Source organism: Somniosus microcephalus, chromosome 12 (genome assembly GCF_052327205.1).
Source record: "Somniosus microcephalus isolate GS21.2 chromosome 12, FLI_Smic_1.0, whole genome shotgun sequence".
Lineage (NCBI taxonomy): Eukaryota > Metazoa > Chordata > Chondrichthyes > Squaliformes > Somniosidae > Somniosus > Somniosus microcephalus.
This window is the reverse complement of record NC_140998.1, coordinates 225538168-225546732: the sequence shown is the minus strand read 5'-3', so window position 1 is coordinate 225546732 and position 8565 is coordinate 225538168.

Sequence of the window (8565 nt, the reverse complement as noted above, 5' to 3'; positions counted from 1 at the left end):
TCCCCTACAGGATACGGGGATTATATTGAAAACATACACGGGGCAAAGAGTGTACCCCATCGGGAAAATAGAGGTTGCAGTGGTCCACAAGGGCGAAGACAGTCAAATAATGGACTTATATGTGATATCTGAAGGAGGTCCTCCACTACTAGGACGGGAGTGGATTAGGAAAATGAATATGGACTGGCATTTCCTACAAACAATAACGAGTGAGAACTCGGTGAAGATAGTCGGCCCAGACTCTGGAACGGATGATGGTAAGCCCAACTCAGGTGCAAAAGACAAAGTTTCAGCACAGAATTCCACTGAGCAACAACAACATAGTTTAACTGTGGATTCTGAGTCTGGCAAGTCTACTGATGTGCCCATTTCTGAGGGACACCGGGCTCGAACTCAACTCCATTTCAAACTACAACAGCAATTAGAACAAATGCTTCGCCGTTTTGAGCAAGAGTTGAATGCAACGAAAGAGTTCTTTGATATAGAGTTGGAGAATCTGGAAAGACAACAGAAGCAGCTGATGGAGAAAATGGAGCAGGAGCACACAAAACGTCTGATGTCAGAGGAGTTAACGGTCAGCCAACTCCTGCATAGGCTGAAGGACAGGACTCTGAAATGGGAAAAACTTGAACACAAACTTCAATATTCAAACGAAAGGGGTTCGGAGCTCTCAAAGGTTATTGGAAGAGCTGAGGTGGCAACACAGACTGAGATGACTGCAACAGAGCAGTCCTTGGATGCCAAAAGTGCGCTGACTCACGTCAACGTAGAACAACAGACCGCTGAAACAGCTGCTCCGGTAGAGGGATTGAATAGTCCGATCAATCAATCTCCAAAAGAAGTTGAAGTAGTAAAATCTCAAATGAGGTCATTAGTAAACGACTTGCTGGAAGCCCAGAAAAAGCTGGATGAAGAGGTACGCATGAAGAAGTCTCTTCAGGAAAGATGTCTGGACTTGGAACAAAAGCTGGCTAACGCCCAGCTGGGTATGGAGGAAATAGAAGACCCTCTCGCTGGCCTAGATCAGGACGACACCGAATATTACTATGTCCTGTCCTGCCCAACTTGTAACTTCGACTCCCACCATACAGAAATCATGGAGGAGCACCGAAAGTCTACGGAACATCGGGAGAAGGTGGCTCTACTACGGAAAAAGGAGGAAGAGAAGGAGGAACTGCGCATGCAGCTGGCAGCTGACAGTGGAGCCCAGAGAGTCTCCAAGAAGCAGAAAAGGAAAAGTCGAAACAGAAGATGACCCATCTGAACCATTATTACCTCTACCAGATCACACACGTGGTCCCTCCGAACGGAGCCAATTCAGTTCGGAAGTTCAAACTGTTAAATCCATGGAAGGACTATTGAATGAGTCACTCCAGCAATGTGAACCGACTACACCACAGAGATTGAATCTGTGAACTGTTTTCCGCAGAGACTGAATCTGTGATCTGTTTTGACATGAAGTTATCTATGTATCTATGTTATTCTGTTATGTAAACCTGAAGTTATATATGTATATATGTTATTACGTTATGTTAAATGGGGAGATGACTGTAAAGCTAAGAAGGGAGGAATGTTGTGTATATAATATGTGTGCTACTTTGAACCTATGGACAGGACTGCACTACTTGTAGGGCGTAGTGATACGCAGTACCACTCCTGGCCATAGGGGTATAAATAGTACTGTGGGTACTGATCTCCCCTCAGTTCCCGCCTGTGGGCATGAAGTAAAGACCTACGTATAGTCCCTACCTCCAACCAGTAAAGACCTGTTTGAGTTATACGTTTAAGTCTTTGTGTTAATTGTTCAATACAATACACATACTTAACAGTAACTACAAGACTAGGATAAACCTGGTAAGAGAGAAGTTCAGAACGACGGTCACAGCAGGAATTATCAGTACCTGAAATGGTCGCCTGGGGAGAGTAGTAGAGGCAAAAAACAAAAATGAATTAATTTAAGCAGTTAGATATTGTGATAAAGAAATCTTAAGTTTCTACTGGAAGGATAAGTTCGATGGGCCAAATGGTCTCACTGCTCAATACTAATGTTAGTGATCCAATCTAAACACTGGGGAACTCAGCCACTCCCTACTGACAGTATTAATGTGATTGGTATCTTTTGGGACTGAGCAGCTGAATCTTCCCCATCTCAAGTTGTAAACAACACATTTCTCCAGCATTTTCTTTCTGGTTTCCATTTGAAATCTGCCCTCATCTCACCTCCGATTTGCTCTTCTCAGACATGGCCTTGCCCTCTTCACTATCTTCCCTGTCACTCTGAGTTTTGCCCATCCCTTCCTGAGGTTGGCCACCTTATTTACTCAACTTTTCCCTCGGGTTTTTGTGCCCTTCTCGATCCCTCAGTCTTTTCAATGGTTTTGCCCCCGGGACGATTATTTCTTCCTTTTTTCTGTCACCTCACGGGGCTAAAATGAAGCTCAATGTGAGTGAAAGACTTTCCTGTCAGCAGCAGTGTTTAGTTTATGTGACACTAATATCTGAAGCGGTCTTTTCTTCTGACTTTCCCTCAGACTAACACGACCCGAGTCTCTTTCTGACTAAAAGTAACCCTGCCAGCTCCTGGTTTTTCCTCAGAATATTTTTGTTCCTTTTCTTGAGAAATAATTTGTGACCGGATTATTTTTCAGCTGCAATCCCTCAGCATTTGACCTGAAACGTGTGAAGTGAGTGAGTGAGAATGTGCTTTCCCCGCCCGCCCTGTGAAAGGCCCGCCCAGCCTCACACTTCCTCCCCCTCCTGCAGCCTCCCGCTTTCTGCCCGTTGCCAGGCGACGCCGCCTCTATTTATAGCCCCACCTCCCCCGGGGCGGGGCCAACAGCGCTGTGAACAGCGCTGCGGCCAATCAGAGCGCTGCGGCTGAGGGTTGAGCAGGGCGCGAGCGCCGGCGTGACGAGACAGCCCACCTCACGCGCCCAGGGAGGCCGAGCGCGCGCCCTTTGAACCAAGGCCCAAAGACAAAGGGCGGGAATAAGACCCCGCGGGGCCTCGTGTTTGCGTCGCAGCGCCAGGCCCGGCCCCGGCCCCGCCCCCGGGTGAGCGGGGCGACTGTCCGCCACCTTGCTGAAGGATTTCTCCCCAGCTACAAACCCGGGTTACTCCGGCAACCGGCCGCCATCTTGGTGAAGGAATGTGGGACGTCCCCGCGCTGCCATCTTGGTTCAAAGGGGAGGAGGAGGAGGAGGACTGGGCGGGGAAAGCACATTCTCACTCACTTCACATGTTTTAGGGCAAATGCTGAGGGATTGCAACTGAACAAAAAATAATCCGGTCAAACATTATTTCTGACCAGCAAAGGAAGAAAAAATATGCTGAAGAAAACCCAGGAGCTGGCAGGGTTACTTTTAGTGAGAAAGAGACTCAGGTCGTGTTAGTCTGAGGGAAAGTCAGAAGAAAAGACCGCTTCAGATATTAGTGCCACATAAACTAAACACTGCCGCTGACAGGAAAGCCTTTCACTCACATTGGGCTTCATTTTAGCCCCGTGAGGTGACAGAAAAAAGGAAGAAAAAAGTAGTCCCGGGGGCAAAACCATTGAAAAGACTGAGGGATCGAGAAGGGCACAAAAATTGGAGGGAAAAGTTGAGTAAATAAGGTGGCCAACCTCAGGAAGGGATGGGCAAAACTCAGAGTGACAGGGAAGATAGTGAAGAGGGCAAGGCCATGTCTGAGAAGAGCAAATCGGAGGTGAGATGATGGGAGATTTCAAATGGAAACCAGAAAGAAAATGCTGGAGAAATGTATTGTTTACAACTTGAGATGGGGAAGATTCAGCTGCTCAGTCCCAAAAGATACCAATCACATTAATACTGTCAGTAGGGAGTGGCTGAGTTCCCCAGTGTTTAGATTGGATCACTAACATTAATATTGAGCAGTGAGACCATTTGACCCATCGAAGTTATCCTTCCAGTAGAAACTTAAGATTCCCTTATCACAATATCTAACTGCTTAAATTAATTCATTTTAGTGTTTTTTGCCTCTACTACCCTCCCCAGGCCACCATGTCAGGTACTGATAATTCCTGCTGTGACCTTCGTTCTGAACTTCTCTTTTACCAGGTTTATCCTAGTCTTGTAGTTACAATTTAACTGAAAGTACTGCTGTGGATTTGTCTTTCCTGTTCCATGTATTACCTTCGGTCTGATCAGAGACTGAGCAAATCTCCCGAAACATGAGTGATCTGATCGAGGTGTTTCAAAAGAAGGTCCACCACCATCTTCTCAAGGCAACTAGGGATGGACATTAAAGATGGTCTTGTTAGCACTGACCACATCCTGTGTAATAATTAAAAAGGGAATTGACAGGATAGATGATTTCCAAAAGTAATTTTGCTGATCGTGAAATCTGTAAGAAAGGGACATAAATTTAAAACTAAGCTATTGAAAAGGTAATCCAGGAAAACATTCTTAAAGCAAAATGTTATGGGAATGTGAAATGCACTACCACAGGAGGCCATTGATGCAGATTTAATTCAGTTATTTAAAAGGTGATAGATTCTTGGGTTGTCAGGATATTAAGTGAATGGTGATGGTGGCAAAACATGAATGGGGTTAAAGGGTTTTATCTAACATACTTAACAACATGTTCAGTGGACGATTCCTGTTCCTGTGTTCCCTGAAGTTACGAGACTGATCTCGACCATGACGTTCAGGTGAGTGTGAATAATGTCGCACTGAGCTGAGAGGAATCGGAGGCATTCACTGGGTGTCCTTAAATCGCTCAAAAACAAGTACCGAAATCCTGCTGTAGGTTATTTGGTTGCAATTGGCTGTGGAATGTGCGTGTGCGCTTAAAGAAAGAGAGGAAGAATTATTTTTAAAAGTGGTGGTGAGTGGATTTTTAGACGATGCCCCCAGTCCTTGAATCCCCAACCAGGAGAAATAGTTTCTCTCTATCTACCCTATCTGTTCCCCTTAATACTTTGAAAACTTTGATCAGATCACCCCTTAACCTTCTAAATTCTAGGGAATACAACCCTAATTTGTGTAATCTCTCCTCGTAACTTACCCCTTGAAGTCTGGGTATCATTCTGGTAAACCTATGCTGTCCTCCTTCCAAGGCCAATATATCCTTCCTAAGATGTGGTGCCCAGAACTGCTCACAGTACTCCAGGTGTGGTCTAACCAGGGTTTTGTATCGCTGCAGCATGACTTCTACCCCCTGTACTCTAGTCCTCTAGATATAAAGGCCAGCATTCCATTAGCCTTTTTCATTATTTTCTGCACCTGTTCATGACATTTTAATGATGTTTGTACCTGGACCCCCAAGTCTCTTTGGACCGCCATTGTTTTTAGCTTTTCATCATTTAGAAAGTATCCTGGTCTATCCTTTTTAGGTCCAAAGAGGATAACCTCTCACTTGCCTACATTGAAATCCATTTGCCACAGTTTTGGCCATTAACTTAATCTGTATAATGCTGAGTTATACCACAACCGCAGAGGTTACCACTCGCTAAATGTGCAGTTGGTGTGTGACCATGCTCAGCATATCATGATGGTGAATGCCCAGTATCCTGGCAGCAGTCATGATGCTTTTATTCTGCGCCAGTCCGCTACTCCTTCGGTCTTTGAGACACCAAGACAAACCAGTGGGTGGCTACTGGGCGACAAGGGTTATCTCTTGACCACCTGGTTCGTGACTCCACTGCGCAATCCAACCACCCATTTTTGGAGGCTACCGAATTTCGAGCCCTACCTCTCTTTTAGGGATTGTGGGTGGTTTGTGAAGACCAAAGCTGAAGTAGTAAAACTATGCATCTAACCTCCTCTCTCATTTTCCTGAATGCACTGATTCATGCTTCCTAAGTCTAGGCTGACTTAATGTGCAGCCCTGATGGCATTTCCTAAATGGCTGTTCTTCATGTGTTAGACTCATCATTGTTGGAGAAGATCTGTCCCTTTTTTGTATACACGCAGAGACCCTTTCCACAACTGATTATTAGTTAGTATTTAGTGGGAATCCTGGCTAATTTTATTCCCTCCCTTGCAAAAGGGTGCTGAGGTAAATTGTAATTAGACTTGGGTGTACAGGGCACAATTTGCAGATGACACAGAACTTGGAAGTATACTGAACAGTAAGGAGGATAGTGATAGACTTCAAGAAGATAGACAGCCTGGTGGAATGGGTGGACACGTGGCAGATGAAATTTAATGCAGAAAAGTGCGAAGTGATACATTTTGGAAGGAAGATCAAGGAGAGGCAATATAATGTAAAGGGTACAATTCTAAAGGGGGTGCATGAACAGAGACCTGGGGGTATATGTACACAAATCGTTGAATGTGGCAGGGCAGGTTGAGAACGTGGTTAAAAAAGCATAAGGGATCCTGGGCTTCATAAATAGAGGCATAGAGTACAAAAGCAAGGAAGTTATGATGAACCTTTATAAAACACTGGTTCGGTCTCAACTGGAGTATTGAGTCCAATTCTGGGCACCGCACTTTAGGAAGGATGCGAAAGCCTTAGAGAATGGTTCCAGGGATGAAGGACTTCAGTTATGTGGATAGACTGGAGAAGCTGGGGTTGTTCTTCTCATTCCAGAGATGGTTGAGATGAGATTTGATAGAAGAGTTCAAATTCATGAGGGGTTTAAACAGAGTAGATAGAGAGAAACATAGAAACATAGAAGATAGAAACTGTTCCCATTGGCGGAAGGGTCGAGAATCAGAGGACACAGATGTAAGGTGATTGGCAAAAGAACCAAAGGCGACATGAGGAAAACTGTTTTACGCAGCGAGTGGTTAGGATCTGGAATTCACTGCCTGAAAGGGTGGTGGAGGCAGATTCATTGTGGCTTTCAATAGGGAATTGGATAAGTACCCGAAGAAAATAAATGTGCAGGGCTCTGGGGAAAGGGCAGGGAGTGGGACTAGCTGAAGTGCTCTTGCAGAGAGCCAGCATGGGCTCGACAGGCCAAATCGCCTACCTCTGTGCTGTAACCATTCTATGATTCTATTAAGTTTACCACATTTGCTGAGATCAGCAAACTTAACAGAGGAGTACGGTATCAAACATGGGAACTTTCTGATATGTGTGGCTCAGTACTACACTGGGGAGCAACTGCATTTATCCAACGGGTAGTTGGGTAGCTTTGTTTATTAAATATTCGAAAACAACTAATGAACAGGAAAAATAGACAAACACTTTGACTTGTACACAATCTCTTTAGTAATACAGGCAGTCTTGAGGCAGCTATTCTTTAATTCAGAAGCGGTGAGAGACAGTTTTACTGTCAAATTCTGCATTTCAGAACCAAAAAGCCCCATCACAGATTGCATCCCAATCAGAAGAGGATAAAGCTGAAGTTTCCAGGGGCTTCACTGAGGACAATGCCTCAGCGATGGAAGAGACAGCTCCAGTTAAAAAGATCAAAAGAGAAACGAGCACCTTGCTTTGTGAAAATGAATCTTGTAGCAAATCCAATAAAGGTATTTGTCCTGGAATAAAGGATTTCAGTTAAGTATTACTATTTTGAATAATTTTTTTTTTTAATGAGGAAGAGATGCTCTATGTTGATAATGTGACCACTACCGTAGTCATTCAAATCAGATTAACACAGTGTCTTGCATTATTATGTAAATGTCTACAGCATCTTCTGTGCAACCAGAAACAAACCTTACATGCAAGAATATTAAAATTAATTGGTTCAATTTTTCTTCATGATATTTTTGATTTATTTCATAGTTGTCTGTACTGGAAAGATCTTGGGGTCAGCAAATGAAGAAACAACCAAAAAGACTGAAAGCAGAAGATACAGTTTCAGAAATAGAGAGAGAAAAGTTGATACTGAAGAAAGGGAACTTTGTGACGATGATTACCTGTGTATGTGCAAAGTAACCTATCCATTTCCTCAGGGCAGGAATAATTTATTGGGCGTTTTGGTGTGATGACACATGGCCTTGGTAGGCCGGGGGATTGGTGGAGCAATGCAGCATGTCAGAGTGGTGGGACAGGAGTGCAGGCCTGTGTTTGCCCACAAACAGGCACCGATTGTTCTTTTTCATTGAGGAAAAACAATCACAAATATGATCCCCAAACTATTGATAATAATTCTGGAATCTTGTAATAAAATAGAACAGGACTTTCAGTAATTATAAACTAATGGCCCCTGATTACAGGGAATAGCAGCCCCTTGTCTAAGATATTGAAGCATCCTATGCCAGCCTGCAGCAGGACCTGGACAAAATCCAGGCTTGGGCTGACAAGCGGCAGCTAGCATTCAAACTTATGAACAGCAAGCAATGACCATCTCCGAAGAATTGACGGTGCAGCCAGAATTAAGTTGGGAGTCAGCATGGTTTGGGAAGGGGTGTGGGGAGAAGATGATGGCCTAACTGAAAGGGCAAATTTGAGAAGTGCCACTGTCCCCTAGTGTGATTTGCCTGATAGTTTAGAGGGACTTTTGTTACTGGATATGCAGGTTGAACTTCATGCAAAGAATGAGGAAGCTATAGGAGGTAATTCAGCCTCCTTGTGCAAAATTCCCTTCCTGCCCACTCCAATCTTATCTGGTGCAGCACAGCCTGGAGATACTGTTGACAGTTTTTGCAA